Source organism: Microplitis mediator, chromosome 2, assembly GCF_029852145.1.
Source record: "Microplitis mediator isolate UGA2020A chromosome 2, iyMicMedi2.1, whole genome shotgun sequence".
In the NCBI taxonomy this organism is placed as follows: Eukaryota; Metazoa; Arthropoda; class Insecta; order Hymenoptera; family Braconidae; genus Microplitis; species Microplitis mediator.
This window is the reverse complement of record NC_079970.1, coordinates 11,902,773-11,923,173: the sequence shown is the minus strand read 5'-3', so window position 1 is coordinate 11,923,173 and position 20,401 is coordinate 11,902,773. Positions and strand designations below refer to the sequence as shown.

General features: G+C 35.5%; 2 protein-coding genes and 1 long non-coding RNA gene across 16 annotated transcripts in view; 1 reads left to right on the top strand and 2 right to left on the bottom strand.

The window, feature by feature from the left end:
• The window catches only part of LOC130663030 (uncharacterized), a 275,606-nt gene that overhangs the window by 130,384 nt on the left and 124,821 nt on the right, over positions 1-20,401 (top strand). For 10 of the 13 annotated variants that reach the window (XR_008989144.1, XM_057462068.1, XM_057462070.1 and 7 more), the window contains one exon: positions 598-825. The exons of 1 other annotated variant lie outside the window; for it this stretch is intronic. The gene's annotated coding sequence lies outside the window, so the exon portion shown is untranslated. Of the gene's footprint in view, positions 1-597; positions 826-896; positions 1,044-14,985; positions 15,003-20,401 lie in introns of those variants that run through there. 2 more of the 13 variants (XR_008989146.1, XR_008989145.1) reach the window with 2 other exon arrangements.
• Positions 1-20,401, bottom strand: part of LOC130663028 (dual specificity protein kinase splB-like) — a 528,032-nt gene that overhangs the window by 404,955 nt on the left and 102,676 nt on the right. The gene's annotated exons all lie outside the window — the stretch shown is intronic.
• Positions 14,588-20,401, bottom strand: part of LOC130663035 (uncharacterized) — a 31,426-nt gene continuing 25,612 nt past the window's right edge. Inside the window, exon 3 of the long non-coding RNA XR_008989148.1 lies at positions 14,588-15,219. This is a non-coding gene — a long non-coding RNA (uncharacterized LOC130663035). The remainder of the gene's footprint in view (positions 15,220-20,401) is intronic.

Here is a 20,401-nt window from a genome sequence, read left to right as displayed (position 1 = left end):
ATATATATATATAAATACCCGCATATATACATGCGTAAGGGATGAAGGATGCCGGGTTTGTAACAGTAAATGTCTTCCCTTCATTTCGACCTACCGCCCTGAAAGTCATTATCAAGTAGTGAGCGAGACTGTATACCTGTAGGGGATAATCACCTGATACCCAACTACAAATACAGGTAAGCCACGTGTGTGTCGTATTTAGTCACTTCATGGATTCACAAGAGACGGGAAATACAGTTACAATGTATATATTAGGGTGGTCGTTAAAAATTAAGTTTTCTCAGACGCCCCATAAAAAGCTTCTTTTTAGTGAAAAAAATACGCAGGGAATCCGATATTTCTTCTTGAAGTAAAAATAACATGTGCCTCAAGACGATCAAAGTTCATTTTTCGATACAATTGCGATTTTTTCTAAATATCTCATAAAATATGCAAAATAAAGAAAAAAATTGTGAACGGGATTTTGAAGATAATTAAATTCTTGACAAAAAAAGGTCATGTTCCTTTTTTTTTTTATAAAATATGTAACGGGGTAAATTTGATTTACCGCGTTAAATTTAATTCAAATAAAAACTATTATAATTACTGTCCATATAGTTGCAATACAACCCAGGGTTATCCCGGGTAGGATGCGACTAGTTGACCGGAGAGTGACTAAAGTCCGAAGACGCCCGAAGTCATGCGGGAAGTAAGTAATTAAAAATGGGAACCGGAACGAAAAACGACACTTACAACTGGAATGACTGAACCGTCGAGACGTCCAAGTTAGAGAGTTTAAGTCAGCGAACAATACAGACGCCATCAGACGCCGCTAATTATTATCAGGTAATTATTCATTTGATAACTTTGTTTTATTTACTGTGGAACCAAGCGATAAGTTGATTGCATTTTATCAGATACCAGGCAGGTGGCCGGTATTTCGTTGCCAAATTCCTTACTGCGTCTGAATAACAGGTAAAGGAGAGAACGGAGATTAATAAGAGAGTGAGAGAGCGGAGAGTAGAACGACAGTAGGACGAAACAAGGAACGAGACAGAATTTTTACAAGTACAAAACGGATACACGGACCAGGACGAGACCAGGACGGATACTACGACGAGAAGGAGATATGAATTTTATTGTAAAGGTAGCTATATAAATTTCATTCCAGACAGGAAGCCGGAAAAGTTCATTTAATACATAGCCGTACGTCAGGTATCGTCGCGTCTTGATTAAACTCGTAAAATTCAATAATTAAATTTGTAAATTTAAAATAAAATCAACCGAGATTAAATTAAATAAAAATTAATTAATTAATTAACTCCAGGCAGGTTGCCGGAGCTTTTGGGTAGTAAAATATTTTTAGGCAGTTTGCCGGAATTATTATAGAAATTTACAGGTGGATCGTCTAACCCACGCACCGAAAATGTCGAGTCTAGTCATCAAATCTAGTCGACATAAAATTAATTAATTAATAAGATAATTAAAATAAATTAATTTAATAAATAAGATAAATTAGTTAAAGAAGTAAAAGATAAACAAATTAAAAATTAAGAGAATGGGAAAAAATTTTAGAATTAAACATTAAAATAAATTGTGGTGGGAAAAATATTTGAGAAAACCTTGGAGAAAAAAGTTACTGACAAGAGTTGAGAGAAGATGACGGAGTCACGGAACGGGAAAAACTAAGGAACGTAAAAAAGAATTAAGGAGTGATTTTTTATTTTTTCCTTATTATTAGAAAGAAAAATTCATATCTCAGTATTTACTGTTTGGAAAAAATATTTCGACTCGTATTTTTATCGGAAATTGAATTCTCTACAAAAAGGTTTCTTACAATTTTTTTGTAAACCTCACCATTCAAAAGTTATTAAAAGTTGAAGTTTGATTATTTTCAGGCAGATTTCTTTTTTCTTATGAATTTCATAACTCGCCAAAAAAAATTGTTATGATACGCGCACTTCATGGCTTTATAGGAAATTCACTGCTCTACAAAAATGGTCGAAAAATTGAATTTATGAGTTTTGGGGAAATTCATATAAAACTGAGTTTCTGTCATAAAAGTAACTATTATTGAAGTTCTCTGTTCGAAAATTTATTTGTAATTTATTATTCTTATAATATTTTCATAAATTTTATCTTTACTAATTAGTAATCCCGATCGTGTTGTTAATTATTTTATGGCGTTTGTTCAGAGTATATTTTCAAACTTTTTTCCACAAAATATAGATAAAATTTTTTGTTCAAGGGAATTTTCGTTTTGAATCTCATCGCTTCTTTTGTATGTCTTGTGAAACTAACGCCGCCTATGTTTCCTATTCTCAACTTATCTTTAGTATCTACCCGTTACATACTGCATTTTCAGTATTTCTAAATGTCATCAACTTGCATACCTGATGGAATAATTTATTATTTACATGTTGATTATAAGACTTAATTATAAAACAATTAACAACACGATCAGGATTTCTAATTAATAAAGATAAAATTTATGAAAATATGATACGAATAATAAATTACAAACAAATTTTCGAACAGGGAACTTCTATAGTAGTTCCTTTCACGACAGAAACTCAAGTTTGTACGAATTTCCCCGAAACTCTTAAATTAAATTGAATTCGAATTATTAATCAAAAAACTGTTAAAATTGATGTGCATTGAAGTTTGACGATGAATATCTTTCAAACGGTTGATGTAATCGACTAATCATAAGAGATCGTTTTTGTAGAGCGGTGAATTTGCTATAAAACCATGAGGTGTGCGTACTATAATAATTTTTTTTTGACGAGTTATAAAATTCATAAGTAAAAAGAAATCTACCTGAATATAATCAAACTTCAACGATTAATAATTTTTGAACAGTGAGGTTTACAAAAAAATTGTAAGAGACTTTTTTTGTAGAGAATTCAATTTCCAATAAATACATGACACGAAATATTTTTTCCAAAGAGTAAATACCGAGATATGAATTTTTCTTTCTAATAATAAGAAAAAAATAAAAAACAGAGGCGGAGGACTTTCCTATTAAAATTAAGAGCTCATACTTAAAGAGAATTTTTTTGAGGTATCTACCAACCTATTTTTCAGAGTATAAAATGAAAAAAAAAATAGTCAATTTTTTTAACCCACCCCAATATATATAGGGCATTCCAGACCAAATCGACCACTTTTGAACCCAACCCCTTGAGATTTGGCTGAAAGTTTTTTCTCTTTTTCTACCCCATCAAAAACGTTTCTCACAATTTTTTCAAATTTTTTTACCCAACCGAAAGAAATTTATAAATTTAAAAAAAATGGCTTTTTTTATTTTAAATAGCTATAACTTTTTCAAAATTCGACTCATTGGGACGTTTTTCTTTTAGAAATTTTTGTTTTTAAACGTTCTTTTTGAAAAAATATACAAAAAAATCATTGCAACCTATCTTCATTGTTTTTTTGTAGATTCTTAGAAAAAATCAAAAATTTTTCGATGTTTCCCATTTTTGAATATTGATTTCTTGTTTTTATATAAAACTGACATTTTTCGCAGATCCTCCAATTTTTTCAGTGTGATATGTTATATCCGGCTTGCCGTATATTTAAAGGGGCCTCTTTGCCGCGCTCGCTGCAAAGTGCAGCGTTAACAATTTTAGGGATAGCAACTTTGGCCAACACCTCGTTGCACGTCGTCAACGATTCCTCCAATCAGGGAATTACACTTGACTGTATTCTAAATTCATCCAATTATATATTCTAAATTATTCCCTCCAGAACCGCGAACCGAGGTGATAAAAACAACGAACACCAAGGTGCGGCAGCTTATGACGCTTGAGAAGTTAATGTATCTTCCTTGCTGGCCCGCGTGAGTTCTAAACCATGTTACGTTTAGGTAACCCTCTTTTCTATTTTCTATTTCTTTTAAACTGATTAGTTCATATTTTTTAAATAAATCTAAACAATCAAGCAACTACAAAATCCCACGGGAAGATCGTCTCGATATTGCAATCGAGGAGGGGTGGCAAGTTGCTTGTTACCGTAAAATTTCAATTCAAAATTCTCTTTTCAAATTATATTGTCTTTTCCAAAAATCACCACACGGGAAGTACCGCTCGCGTAAACACGAGGAGGCGTGGGTGATTTTTATAATAATTGTTAAGTGTATAAGCAGCTATTCTCGTCCGAGTGAATTGCTGGAGTCGGGGATTCATACTGAACTCATATGAGCTAAAGACTCAACAAATTCAAAGTGCAAATCTATAAGTTAAGTTAATAGTTAAGTGTAAATCCCAGAGATTTAAGTGACAGAAAAGAACCTTAGTGTTAAGAACAATTTAACATCTTGTGAATTGAGTACGGCGAGCCTATAGGGAAATATTTCAATTAACATCTGTCATTGGAAAACCTGCATATTAGATTATTTCTAATATTAAGGGGGTATTCTGGTTTAGAAGCCCGAATTTTAGGTATTTTTTCGGACGCGATAAAAAAAAAACAAAAATTATTTTTACCATCCATTTTTTTATAAGCTTTTTATTGATATTTTAAGAATACAAAACACTAATAATATAAGAAAAAAAATTAAATTTCAAAAAACTGCAGGTCGGCGCAGTGGGGACTGATGGAAAAATGGCTTGTCCTGGTGAGCAGGATATAAATCCTTCCCATGACCTGAAATGGGAATCCATGAATAATTCGTAATGAGGAAGGGTGTAGTTATCGCACTACGAAACGTTTTTGAAAAAGAAAATTTTTTTCACAAAATGGCGGTGGTTTGAAAAAAAAGTTTCGTATTTTCCCTGTTTTTTTGTCGTTCGGAATTTTTTAAAAATACAAAAAAAAAAAAAATTTTTTTTTAAACCTCTTCGTAGTGCGATACTATAATGTATAAAGAAGCTCTGTGTGAAATTTCAAGTGAATCGGTTGAGTAGAATTAAAGATATCATGCACACCGTTTCCAGGAAAGTAGTTACGAGAAAAAGGAGTTTAAAGTTTGAGGGCTAATCAGGCGCAGTCGGAGTCGTTTACTGACGTTTTATACTCACTTGTTATTAATCAGCTATCCCTGCTCCGTACAAAGTACCTTCTTCGACTTCGAATGTCACGTTTAGTGAAGCTCTTTCAGATGATTTAGCAGTTCTAGCTTCCTTGGAAGCCTCAGTAGCTCGACCCGGCTGCGAATCGGTTTTGTCGGCGCGTCACAAAATGAACTGTAACTCCGAAAATAATTCGAATTTCGAAAAATCCTTTTAGGGACATTTTCATGAAGGGTTATACTATGAAAATATGCAAAAAAAATCGATTTTTTCGAATTTCTAAACCAGAATACCCCCTTAAGAACCGCATCCCTTTTTCCTGAGCCAATTCATCTTTCGATCAGGGACCAATAGAAGTCGTACCTAGGAGTTTGCAGTCCAAAGGCTACAAAGACCAACTTACAAGTAAGCAGCGAACAACGAAAGGTAGGTGAAGTTACCAAATTCTTTAATATAAAATCCAAATTCTGCATCGAATACACAGAGAGGCCCCCGCGGGGTTTATCGTTCGAGTTCTCACAATAAAAATAAAACCTAGAGCTAATCCTCTAGAAAAATCACCCTGTTTGCCCGGTGCCTCCCACTTGAGGCCCACGAGACCATTTCCAATAATTAATTATTATTAATTAATTAAATCCGCACATAACAGATGTTTTTTCGGTTTATATTTTTTTTCCCAATTGAAAAATAAATTTTTTTACAACTAGCCTTATTTCTCATAACACCATGCTCAAAATTTTTGAGAGTGCTCAGAAAACTTTCAAATTTGGGAAAAAAAATAAAAACAATAAATTTAAATGGTAATCTTTAAAATAATTTGAATTTTGTTCGAAAAATCAAGTTTAAAAATAGAAGGACCTTCTGAATAATTTTTTTGTATTTTTATCTAAAAAATACATTCAAAAACGAAGAAAACAAAAAAAAAAATCGGTCTGTCAGTTGACCCTGCGGGCCAGCCCCAAAACTTCCCGCTGTTTTCGAGCTCGTTGAGCTCGAAAACATTATTGTGAATACATTTTCGAGCTCTTCGAGCTCGCAAATACTTTTGTATGCCATTGTTTTGTAAAAAACCATTTTTTAGCATTTCCTTCTCCCACGATATCTCACGAACGAATTAACCGATTTTGATGGATGAGGCGGCAATCGACGCGTTTTGTCAAGTTCTAAAGCTGATCAAATTTTGAAATTGATTTATTTAGCCGTTTTTGAGAAATTTCAAAAAAACCAAGGAAAAAATTTTTTTTGAATTCTTTCGTCAACGGTTTCTCTTGAACGAATGAACCGATTTTGATGGTTGCGGTGGCATTCGACGCGGCTTATAGAGTTTTAGAGCTGATTAGATTTTGTTATCAATCTATCGAGCAAATTAAAAGTTATCCAAATAAAACATTTTCGAAAAAATTTTATTTTTGAAATATCTCTGAACGCACTTTACCGATTAAGTTCAAATTTTTACGGCCTCAAGACATTAACAAGCCGCGTCGAATGACACCTCAACGATTAAAATCGGTTCATCCGTTCAAGAGTTATGAATATTTACATACATACATACGTACGTACGTACGTACACACATACATACACTCGGACATCATCGTGAAATTAGTCAGGATAGCTTCTTAGGACCTCGAAACGTCGACATCTGATGGAAATTCGATTTTCGTAAATCGGACCGAAACCAATAACTTCCCGAATTTTTGAAAATTTACAATTTTCTTAGCGGGAAGTTAAAAATTTTCCTTCGGTCCATTTTTTGACAGATGCTGGCAATTCAAAAAAATTCTTTTAACCATAAAACAATGAGTGTAGAAGGAATTTTTTTGAATTGCCAGCATCTGTCAAAAAATGGACCAAAGGAAAATTTTTTTTATTGTTTTCTTCGTTTTTGAATGTAGTTTTCAGATAAAAATACAAAAAAATTATTCAGAAGGTCCTTCTATTTTTAAACTTGATTTTTCGAACAAAATTCAAATTATTCCAAAGATTACCATTTAAATTCATTTTTTTTTCCAAATTTGAAGTGGTCGATTTAGCGTGGAATGCCCCATATATAAATCATATAAAAAAACAAACGGAAAATAGTTATAACAGTGAGAAATATATTAAAATATACATATATACAGCTATATATCTATACATACACATCAAAGTGTCAGTTAGCTCTAATACAGCAATTATAAAAAAAATCACATCACGAAGAAAAATATAATAAAACGAAAAAGAATAAAAATTTACATAAATGAAAAGTGTTATTGGTTGTGAGTGTTAGTTAAGTGTTAACTCACATTTGTGAGTGTAATCATATCCATATGATAAAATACATAAAGTTCAAATCGATATCTTAAATCTTATAAGAAAATAAAACATTGTGCTATAAAAGAAGGGTGTAAACCACATTTTTGAGTGTAATTATCTTTGTAAAAGGATTATAAATAAATAGGAAATTTAACGCTTCACAAAATAGGTCTCTTCCAATTTCTTAGGTAGATTTTTTTAAAAATCTAGGTATTGTATTTGTCCTCATGGTCGATTTTTCGAGGAATTTTGTCACAATCTATTATAATTAGTTAAGTAGAGTTAGAAAATACCATTCGTTGAAAAATTTACATATGTATGTATATGTATATTTATATATATTAGGGTGGCAATTTTTTTTCGACTTTAGTCGAAATAGCATAATAAAGAAGTTTTGACATTGAGCATTATTGAAATTAAAAAATTAAATGAAAAGAATGATTATTCTCAATGAGACATAGTGGCCATAAATTAATCAAAATTAAAGTTTCTGACTTTTTAAATATGTTCGGAATTTTCAGACATATCCAAGTCGTCCAGTAATGTGGCAACTAAGTTAGAATATTTTCATACTTATTCCGTTTTCATATTTTTAAAGTCATTTTATTCATAAATTATAGTGTCAAAATGATTGAAAAAAAAATTGCAGACTCAAGGAAAAAATCATGCAAAGTAAGGTACAGAACAGAAATCGAATTTATTGTGAGTTATTTACTTTTTTTTTGTTTTGTTACATGACTTTTTAGATTCAGCTCAGTTTCAATTTCAGCTCTTAGCAAAGAAAATTTTTTCTAATAATCTATGATCATGGCTTTAACACTAATGTTTACTTATTTAATTTTTTTAATGAAGGTATTTAAGTACAGTTGATTTATTTGAATTCGGAAGATTAACTCGATGCTCTTCGACAGCTTGCAGCAGGTATTGTTGATTGAATGATTGTATAAGAGCGATACCCCTTTCGGCACAATCAATAACCACTTTTAAATTTTTGGCAATATTCAAACCATACATCAGTGTTACCAAATCGAATTTTTTCAAATCCGTAGGTTGGCGTCAAAATTTCCGCAAAATTCCGTAGATGCTATTCCAAAATATCAGTAGATCTCCAGACTGTTCTTAAGGGTGAAAAATTTTTGGTTTTGTGAATAGATCAATTTTTCAGAAATAGTATATTGTACAACTAGTGCGGTTAGCTGTCGATTGCCCACGAGAGCGAAGTTGAGCGCACGAACGAAGTGAGTGCAATCATTCGCTCGAGTGGGTAATCGACAACACCGCACGAATTGAACACAGTTTTTTTTAGCATTAATGCAATATAAGTACTATCTTAGTGCTCGCTGTTTTATTCTCCAAGTAGCTTTTTGCTGATTCAACTGTTGCCGCAACATTTTTGTGGGTTAAACGATTATCTGCATACGACAAGAAGTAAATTTGAGTGCGACAAGCACACAAATGTCGTGGAAACAGTTGAATAGGCAAACAGCTATTTGGCGAACAAAAGAGCGTGCGCTAAGATAGCACTTATATTGCATGAATGATAAAAAATTATTTTTTTCCTCTAAAATTCTTGTTGTCAGTGAAGCGATAGTATAATATCGAATCGAGCTACGTACTGAGATAATGAGTACTACAAAAATTTTAGTATTAATTGACTATTTTTTTTTAAATTGAATTAGTTTTAGTAAAAACAAATGAAATAATGAAAAATATTAGTAGATAATTATACCAAAAAAATTTAGTTACAAACTTCATGCTAAAAAATGTTGAAGCAATAGTCAGACGAATAAGAAAAGGCAGACAATTCTTTTATATTTAACATAGATAATTATTTTTTTTTTTTCTGGTATCTGTTAGTTAATTTTTGATATAGAAAGAATCAAACAACTAACAACTTATGAGAAGACTTCCGTTTCCGGTGACAAAGCGAGTGTGTGAGGTTCAGAGTAGATGCTAAGTGTTCTGGGTTTTTTGGATAGAATTAGGGGCTAAAGAAAGATAGGAGGTAGAGGGTGGGAAAGAGGAAATTTTTTGAAGTGGAGTGATTAATGAAAAGTGTAAGGGTTTAGAGTGGGTGTAGAGGTTTGTAAGGAAAATATAGCAGGAGGTAAAGAAAGTTAGGTTAGGGAAAAAGTGCAAGGGGCGAGGGGAAAGAGTAAAAGATAGAATAGGAAGTAACAGGCAGAGACACTGAGGAGGGCAAGGTAGAGACCAAAGGAGGAAGGTAAGGTAGGAAGGAGAGGCAGAAGCTAGATAACAAAGTAGTGGGAGTGGATAAGAAAGAGAGCGAGTAGGTGAGTAAAGTAGGTAGTGGTATGGGTGATGAAGGTGACTCAATAAAGAGACCGTGTATTAAGAGAGTAAGATTAGTGAGAAGGGGAAGTGAAGGTGAGTTAGTAGAAGCGGTGCTCAGAGGGAAAAGAAAAGAGAGGGAACAAGAAGGGGAAGATAGATTGTCTAAAGAATTGGAGGAGGCAGAGGTGTTTAAAAGAAGTAGGGTAGTAGTGAGGACACCAGAGAAAGAGGGGAAAGAGGGAAAAATGGAGGACATGATAAAAATGCTGGAGGGGATAATGAAGACAGAGTGTGGAAAGATTGGGGCGAGGGTGGAAGAGCTGGCATTAGAGGCGAGGAAGGAGAGGGAGGAAATGAGAAGGATGTGGGAGGCGGACGGGGTGGAAATGGGAAAAAGAATAGAAGAGTTGGAGAAAAAAGTAGAAAGCTTGGAAAAAGGGAAAAAGGAAATTACAAGTAACGCAGAGGGGGGGGGGAGGGATTAGATAATGAAGAAGGAGGGGGTAGAGGAAATGGGATCGAGGAAAGGAGACTTAGGTGTTTGGAAGTTAAAATGGATAAGAGGGAAAGGGAGGCTAGACGGAAAAATATAGTTATCAAAGGAATTAGAGTAGGAGAGGGGGAAGAATATGCAAGGGAAGTAGAAAAAATATGGGAAAAAATGGGAGTAGAGGGGGGAAGGGAAAAGATGAGAAGGGTAGGGGGGGTGGATAAAGAGGGGAGAGGAATGGTGTGGGTGGAGTTGGTGGGAATAGAAAAGAAAAAGGAAATTATGAAAGCGAAAAGCAAGCTAAAAGGAGATCGAGAAAGAATAGAGGATGATCTAACGGTAGATGAGAGGAAGACAAAGTGGAAGATAGAAAGAGAAGCACAGAAAGAGAGATTGAAGGGGAATAGGGTACAGGTAGGATATATGAAAATGTGGGTGAATGGGGAGATAAAGATCTGGGATGAAGTGGGGGAAGAGTGGATAGAGAAGAAGGGAAACGAATAAGGTTAAGGGATCGGGAGGAAGGGAAAGAAGGGGAGGGAGTACATGGTAAAAAAGGGGGGAGAGAGATAGGGGTATATAAAATAGGGTTTTGGAATGTAGCAGGACTGAAAAATAAGGATAAAGAGTTTTGGACGGGCTTGAAGGAATGGGATGTGATAGTGTTGATTGAGACGTGGTTAGATGGAAAAGGGTGGGAGAAGGTGAATGGAAAATATAAGAGAGGGTTTAAGTGGGTGGTGCAAGACGTGGTAAAGAGCAAAGGAAGGGGGAGAGCGAAAGGAGGGATGGTGTTGGGTGTTAAGGAGGGATTAGAATTAGGAAGACAGGAGAATAATGGGGAAAATGGATGGTTGGAAAGGGAGGTGAAACTAGGGAAGGAATGGTGGTGGATAGTGGGGGTGTATATAAATGGCGATATAGATGAAAAACTAGAGTTGATGGCGAATTGGATAGAAGGGGAAGGGGAGGAGAGGAAAGTAATAATAGGAGGGGATTTTAATGCGAGAACAGGGGAGGCAGGAGGGTTCATAAGGGAAGTAAACGTTGGAGGAAGGGGAGTGGAACGCAGGTCCAAAGATAAGGTAGAAAATAAGGAGGGGAAGACATTGTGTAGTCTCATAGGGGGAAGAGGCTGGGGAATTTTAAATGGGTGTGTGAAGGGAGACGAGGAGGGACATTGGACATTCATAGGGGAGAGGGGGTGTTCAGTTATAGATTATATAGTAGTGAGTGAAGTGGTGAAGGAAAGAGTGGACAGAATGGAAGTACTAGAGAAAGTGGACTCGGACCACTTACCAGTGGTAGTATGGATTAAGGGAGGAGGGGGGGGGAATTTTAGGGATAGAGGCGGAAGGGGTGACAGAGTGAGTCGAGGGGTATGGACGAAAAGCGGGATAGAGTTGTTTAGGGAAAAGCTCAGGGGTTGGGAAGGGGGGGATAAGGAAGTAGAAGATGAATGGGAGATGTTAAGAGGGAAGGTACGGGAGGGTATAGAGGAGACAGAGAAGGCGAGGTGTAAAAGAAGCGTGAACGGATGGTGGGATGAGGAGTGCAAGGTGGAAAAAATGAGGGTAAGGGAAAGTCTAAGGGAAGTAAGGGAGAAGAAAGGGGACGTAGGGAAATACAAGGAAGAGAAGAGAAGATTTAGAAGGTTATGTGAGGAAAAAAAGCGGCAGAGAGAATAAGATGGGAGGATGAGATTAAAGCAATAAGGACGGAGGGACAGGTGTGGGCGATAGTAAATAAGGGAAGGAAGAGAAGGAAGGGAGTGAATAAAAGTATTGAGATGAAAGAATGGGATAGGTACTTCAGAGAGTTGTTAGGAGGGGTAGAGAGTAGAACAGGTGTGGAGGGAGGGGAGGAGGAGAGCATAGAAGATGAGGAAGAAGACATAGCACTTCAAGAGATAAAGGAGGTAGTAAAAGGGCTGAGGGAAAAGAAAGCGATGGGGGAGGATGGAATACCAAATGAGGTATGGAAGTATGGGGGAGAGGAGGTAACGATAGCGATTTGGGAGATATGTAGAAAGGTATGGAAGGGGGAAGGGTGGCCGGAAGGATGGAAGGAAGGGGTAGTGATACCCATAGTAAAGAAAGGGGATGGAAGTAAGGTGGAGGATTACAGGGGGGTAACGCTGACGCAAACGGCGTATAAGGTATATGTGGGGGTGTTGGAAAAGAGATTGAGGGAGGAAGTGGAAAGAGAAGGGCTGCTGCCACCGAGTCAGGCTGGGTTTAGGAAGGGAATGGGAACAGTAGATAACATCTAGGTATTAAATTATTTGATGAATAGGGAAATAGGGAAGGATAAGGGGAAGATGATGTTACTTTTCGTGGATTTGAAGGCAGCTTTTGACTCGGTGGACAGAAGGAAACTGTTTGAATGTATGAGAAAGAGAGGGGTTAGGGAAGGGTTAGTCAGGAGGTGTGAGACAGTTCCGAGAGAAACGGTGAGTAAAGTTAGAGTGGGTAAAGAGGGTGGGGAGAGGTTTTGGACGGAAAGGGGAGTTAGACAGGGGTGCCCTCTGAGCCCACTATTGTTTGTGATGTTTTTGTCGGACTTGGATGAGGAGTTGGAAAAGGGGAGATGGAGAGGAGTAGAGTTGGGTGGAGGGGAAAAGGTGTATGTGCTGGCATATGCGGATGATGTGGTGTTGATGGCAAAGGAAGAAGATGAGATGAGAGGAATGATTAGAACGCTTGAGAGGTACGTAACGGGGAAAGGTTTGGAAGTGAATACGAGAAAGACGAAAATTATGAGGTGTAGGAAGGGTGGGGGAAGGTATAGAAAGGTAAAGTGGAGATGGATGGGGGAAGAGATAGAGGAAGTAAGAAAGTATGTGTACCTAGGGTATGTAATTAAAGCGAATGGGGACCAGGAGGAGCACGTGAGAGAGAGAGTGAAAAAAGGAGCGAGTGTGTTAGGACAGGTATGGGGGATAGGCAAAAGGAAATTTGGAAATGACTGGGGTAGAAGGGTTTGGTTGTTTGATAAATTAGTATGGTCGGTGGTGAGCTACGGGGTAGAGGTGTGGGGATGGAAGAAAAGAGAGGAGGTGGAGAGGTTACAGGAAAGGTTTCTAAGGTGGGTGTTAGGGGTTACAAGGAGAGTGCCGGGTTATATGGTTAGAGAGGAATTAAGTAGAGATGGGCTAGCGGTAAGAGCGGGGATGGGGGCGTGGGGGTATGAGAAAAGAATAGAAGAAGGAAAGGGTGGAGTTTTGGCGAGGAGATGTAGATTAGAAATGAGAAAAAGAATAAGAGCGGGAAAAGGAGTAGGGGGTGGGAAGGGGAAAGAAGAGAATATTACGAGACAAGAGGGTGGGATATGGTGGAGGTAGAGAGGAAGTGGGAAAGGGGGGAAATGAGAGGGGAAATGATAATGGTGGAGGATAGAAAAAGAGAGTGGGAGGAAAGGTGGGAAAAGATAAGGGAAGCGAGGGGAAACCGAGAATATAAGTATGTAAAGGGGGTAGGGGTGCCGGGATATCTGAAGAAGGGTTGGAAAGAGGAGAGGTGGAGAAGATTAGCGAAGTATAGGCTAGGGGATGGGATGAATGGGGGAATGTACTGGGAGAAGAAGGAGAAAAAGATATGTAGGGTTTGTGGTCTAGAGGAGGAAACGTGGGAACATGTATGGGAGGTCTGTTCAGGTTTTGGGGTGGAAAAAGGATGGCAGGAGATGAGGAATGAGGTGTTAGGAGAGGAAGGACAAGGGGAAAATTGGTTAATAGAGATAGAGAAATTGAGAGTGGAGAGGGGGGAGGGTATGTAGAAAAGGAGCAGCGGAAACGGAGGTCAGGGAGTGAGTGAGAGGGAGAGGAGGAATGCTGGAGGCAAAAGAGTTTTTTCTTTTGAAAAATTTCTTTTTCTCTTTTGACCTTGGGAGTGGAAGGATGTATGGAAAAGGAAATGTAAGGACTGTAAGGAATTGTGAAGGATTGGAATGGAATAAAGTAGGTTAAGAAAGGAAATGTAAGGCGGTAGTTTTAAGTGTTAAATTTGTTATGTGATAGTTTATGTAATAGTATATGTGTAATTTTTTGTATTCACGGGACGGAGGTCCGGTTTGTAACCCGAAAGGGAAAATAAAGAACAAAAAAAAAAAAAAAAAAAAAAAAACAACTTATGAGAAATTCGGAAAAAAAATCGAGAAGAAACGAAGACCTACTTGGCAGAAATTTTTTAATAATCGTAAAAACTAATTAAACAGACTAGAACGGAAATTGTTAAAACGTAAAGAGTGATAATTTAATCACCGGTAAAAATTTTACAAATGTTTATATCACCTGTCTATTTTCCGAGAATTTTTTGAAATTTAATACATATATAATTAGATACATAATCTAAAAGCTATTTAAATTTGCAATCGATTAATCTCATGTTGCATTTGCTATTAATAAGCAAAAATGACATTTTATATAGACAGTATAGGAGAATAATGAATGACACTTTTATATTTTCTTCTTGTATAGAAACAGTTTCCACACCTTCATGAAATAATAATGTGCACTAAATTAACATACGTATTATTACTGAAACATTTGGAAATTACTTGACTCATATTTTTTTAAAAATTATCGATAATTTAGTTAATTACGCAAAAATTACCATGAAAATATTTTATTAAGATATTATAAGCTCTTATTTCAACAGTAAGCGATAATATAAATTATTCATTTAAATCAAAGTAGACTAGATACTCTCAATTATCAGAATCACTTCTTTCTACGAGATGACTGGTCTTTTCTTTTTTTTTAAAGACATACATATTTGTTGTCAATAATTTTTTATAGTCATCAGCCAGTTTCACATCAAAGGAAGGAGTTTCTAAGTCATGTTTGGTAAAAAGTGATCCTGTCAAAGTGTTAGGATTAAATTGATTCCTGACGTGAGTTTTCATTATATTTATAGATGATCATGAACGTTCTACATTTGCACTACTGTGTGGCAAACATAGAAAAATTTCAGTGAACGTTGCCAGCAAAAGAAACATTTTAGACCCATCACCGCTGGTAATCCGAGAAATGTGATACCAAAACTCATGCACTCTAACGTTGTCTTCACAACTAAAAGGTAGTGTTAGATTTCTGAGTCGTCTTCACTCACAATCAAGCTCTGTGAAATCTTGAGGACACAATACTGTAACTAAGCAATAAAAAAAAAACGTTAATTGTACGGACATGATTATTTTGGATTTCATCATCATGTGGAAAAGGTTAAATTCTTAGCTGAAGGAAAGATATACGAAGACCGAAATTATATTATATTAAATAAAAATTATATAGAGCCAAAGATTTTTCTTGAATCATCAAAAAGTTTATTAGACCAATGAAATTTTTACTCTATTTCACAACGATTACAGTCTTCCTAAATGTTTTTTCAGGTGTTATGTCCAAATAATTTTTTTTTTTATTTTAACAATTATTTGAAATAATAATTTCTGAGCTCCTCTTGGCAAAGCGCGCGAAAACGCAGCGTCAGCTTTTTCACCGTTTTATGCGGCAAAGAATAGTGGGAAGACAACTGCAATAAGTTTAACAAATAAATAATAAACTGTCGTCACCTTCCACCAATGACGATAATTATAAATTCTCCATCTAATTGCCAAGCAGAGTTTATAAAAAGCCTGAGCACCCATAGCTTAGGGCTAGTCGGTTCTTAAAACTCACGGTCCGCAAAATTTCGAACGTCGAAATTTCGTGTACTCTGATTGCCGGAATCCGCCTTAGGCGTTGAAAAGTCAGTAAGGGATTTAAATTTTATATTAAAAATCCTCAAATATTGGTCTAAAATTCGATCTGACGCAACCGTAGTAATCGTGCGTCTAGTACAATATTTGTCGGACTTTAAAAAACCATCCGTCACGATCGAACCAGTGACGCAAATCACGTGAATTTGCGATTCCATCTCGTGCCGAGTTAATTTGCGCATAAAACCACTTTTCGGGTGTGTAAAAGGACGCATTAAATATAAATTAAAATCTTATAAAAATATCTGTTAAGGATAAATAATCCTATAATATAAATTAAATATAAAGTTGTGAAAAACTAGAGTGAACAAGTGACGTTCAGTAAAAACGTTGTAATTTGAAATACTTGATAAAAGATCAAGTTCATCACGCTGACCTTGCGGTTTTCATTCAAAAGTAGTACATAAGATATCATCCTACCAACCCAGCCGCACCCATTCTACCAACCCTACAGGAAGGTCGAGTGAGCTGTTTAGTTCTGGAGGGATAGTAGCTGCCGCACTAGAAGAATTGACATCGAAAGGTAGGTGAAAGAACTATTATTCTATCATACTTAGAATACTTTTGGCTTAAACAAGAGTACCATTCTCTTCGGAGACGTTTGGGTTCTTAATTTTCGAAAAGATCCATTATAAATAATAAATTATAGGAAGATAAATTCTTCCTCGTATTCTTTATTGTTGTCAGCACCCTCCAATCCGCTTGCCCGAAATTACTATCGCCACCAAAGGGAGTAATCCGGGATAAATAATTAAAAATTAAGCGGCGGTCATAACAGAGGCAATAATTATAACTGTGCAGATATTATATACTTAGAAAATAATTACCTGGAAACAAAGCCCGTAAATTTGCTATCGATAGCTAACGTCCCCCAATCCGCCCAACTTTAATTTGGCTTGAATAATTAGTGTGCTACATGGCTTGGGGAAAGTAGAAAATCTTAGAGGGGGTGAAAGAAACAAGCGGATAATTGCTTGTGGGAACCCGAAAGAAACAAGTGGAGTGACCCTTTACATAGGGTATGGGGAGAACTTGCGTCCCATCACTAAACTACGCAAGCAGTTCACCAGAGCTGAAGTCTGGTACCATGGGGACCCCATTTCCAAGCCTCATTTCGGTCAGAGTCTCTTTATTTCCTGGGATGACAGGAATGGGGGGCCGAGTGAGGTAGGACTCGTGGTGGCTGTGGTTAGATACCACACGCAATGGGGATTTTTGATTATACCCCCGGTCAATGTCCACTCTTGGTTTCAACTGAGAGTGTCGTCTGGGTAGAAGATGGGATTACGCAACGCGAGTATGCCCAAAAGGGCGAGGCCTCGGCTTCCGGTTGGCGGAAGCGGACTTAGGTCCACGTTACATTAATTAATTAATTATCGATAGCTAACGGTGGCATGGCCTAAAAGTGGCCAATATGGGCCGGGCAAGCAAACGTCGACCTCTTCGCGGTACCACTTCGATTACCGAAAGGGAAACCAACGACGTCACTGCCGATCCAAAGGGATTTATTGATGCTGGAAGGCGTCCAAGAAAGTGGAAGTCTCTAAGAGTCCACTTAACTATCTAAGGGTTCTAGATAGATAAATAATAGAATATATGTATATATACGTTAAACGAATAGTTTGAGGACAATGCTACTACTAAACGCATATTTTGAGGACTTTTCGATATTTTGAGGACTGGCTCAATATTAGCTTATATGTAACCGATAGTTTGAGGACTGATACTTTGGGGACCACCCCAAACTATCATATAGTTTTATACTTTTTTATACTTGATAGTTTGAGCCAAATTTATTTTCTTTATTTTTGAGCGCAGAATACTCCTACAAAACCATTGCAAAAGAAATTTTTCGATATAAGTCAATATTGTCCTTTTTGGATTTACTTTACATAAATTGCATAGTTCGAGGACTTAATGTTGGAAATTGCATGACTTAATTGTTGATTATAAAAATTCGCATATTTTTATACGAAATTGATGATTCTCACTTTTTTTGGAGATTCAATAATTATTTTTTTATTCCCATATCAGGATTCCAGAATTTTCAAAATAACATCCATTCAAGTGGTCAATATCTATGCAATATAATATACTTATGATGATTCCTAGATTACTGTAGACATTCAATTTAAAAAAAATAAGTCGAATGTATTTATTTCAATCGACCTATCTTCTGAAATGATGTAAGAATGAAAAAATTATTGTTGAAAATTCGAAAGAAACACATGAATTTCTTTTATCGTTTATTTTTATTTTAAATAAAGTCAAGAGAAATGTTCGTTACAGAATAAACTCTCATCAACGAGAATGTATAATGCTTCGAAAGTTCATATAATTTTTTCCACTTTTTGTTGGCAAAGAAAAGTTTAATGAAGTTGTTCATTTAGCAGAAAGACAGTGATTACTGTAAAAGTATGGTTATCGATAAGTTAATGGCCAAAAAACCATAAATTACCAGCAAAGTTTTGAATGTATAGAGTGACTATAAAAACACACTGTTTGAAAAATTTGAAGGAAAGTAAAATTTTTTTAAATTTTTTTCCGCTAAAAAAATTGATGATTTTTCTCTGATATTTCGTCCATCTGAATAATTTTCAAGTATACAGCTTAGAATAAAAATAATGATTAAAACACTAATAAATGTGTTCGTTATATACTAGATTATTTGAAAATAATACATTATTTGTATTCAATGATATAAGCCAAAGAAGTATCAGTTCTTCCGTGTGTGCACACTAGGATGTGTCATTTTGAGGCTATATTTTATTTTTTGTGACAGACACGTGAAATCTACGACATTTAGCGCCTATAGCCGGCAGCTAAAAATATTCGGTAAGATACAGCTGGTAAAAAAGATACCTAATCGTTCTAATAGTGACGTCATCATCGGATCAAAAAATATTTTTTGGTTACATGTGCGATAGCAAGCGACCAAAAAATATCGAAGCAACTTAACGAGCCATCTTGTGACAAAATTCACCATCATTTTAATTCGTCCACTTACCGACTTCTCTCTAATTTTCAACAAAAAACAATCTTACCAAATAAATAAACGTGGATTTATAACCTGCCATTTATAGACACTAAATGTAGTAAATTTCAAATATCTGTCACAAAAACTAATGTATTTATCTAGTACAATCGAGTCTAAGACGCTCGTGTGTTGGTACCCTCGCCTTCAGCTCGGGCACCAATCTCCACACTCGCGTCTTAAACACGATCGAACTCGATAGATAAACTACTATTTACTGCTATACCAGAAAATCTGGTAGTATATGAAAAATAAAAAATTATGCCGCTGGGCTAAAGGGTTTAAGTCCATTAGCGGCTTAGCTCATCAAAAAATTCGATTTCCCATTTAAATAACACGGGAAATTTTTTGTTTTAACTTTGAGTATTTTAAACTCGTGAACAAATCAATAGATCAAATTGACTAATACATATTTTTGTAGGAAAGTGAACGCTCTACAAAAAAAGTCTCTTATTATTTTTCAATCAATCCATCTGTTCTAAAGTTATAAGAGCTCGAAGTCAAGTGATAGTAAATTTCGTGATCTTATTACTTTACCGGCAAAACTATCAGCCTTATCATAAAATGTTCCAGAGTCTTTTTTGTTGACAATTTAATTTTCTACAAATTATTATCAGTAAAGTTTTTTTTTCAATTCTGCATTGTTTTCTAGTTATTTTCATTTCAATGTCGAGCACTTGAAATCGATCAGAACACTACTTTTTTAAGAGCTTGAAATTAAAATGAAAATAACTCGAAAACAATGCGGAATTTGAAAAAATTTTACTGGTAATAATTTGTAGAAAATAAAATTGTCTACAAAAAAGACCCCACGATATTTTGTGATAAGTCTGATAGTTTTAGCCGGAAAAGTAAAAAGATCTCGAAATTTAATATAACTTGACTTCGAGCTCTAATAACTTAAGAACAGATGGATTGATCGAAAAATAACAAGAAACTTTTTTTGTAGAGCGTTCAATTTCCTACAAAAATATGTATCAGTCAATCCGATTTATTGATTTGTTCACGGGTTAAAAATACTCAAAGTCAAAAAAAAAATATTTCCCGTGTTATTTAAATGGGAAATCGAATTTTTTGATGAGCTAAGCCACTATTGGACTTGAACCCTTCAGCCCAGCGGCATAATTTTTTATTTTTTATATACTACCAGATTCACTGGTATAGCAGTAAAAAAAAAATATAGCTTTAAAATGACACACCATAGTGTACACTGATACGCGCTACGATTTTTTGACTTTCTGCTAAACAAAGCGAGGATTCTTGACGAATCCTGGAGATTATTGTTATCACCCAAAGTTTCGAAAATCGAAATTTTACTAGATGTTGACGTCTTGAAGACAATATGTTTTTAAATTCCATTCCCTACCTTACTTCCAAAAAAGAATTTCCCTGTAAAATCAGTAGTTCTGCTGAAATTTTCAATTCAAGTACTCAATGCACAAATTCTACGAAATATTCCGCTATTCCGAATATTGTAAGATTTTCAGTCAAGATTCGTGCTAAACTATGATCACCAAGCTGAAATTAGATAAATACAATATTTT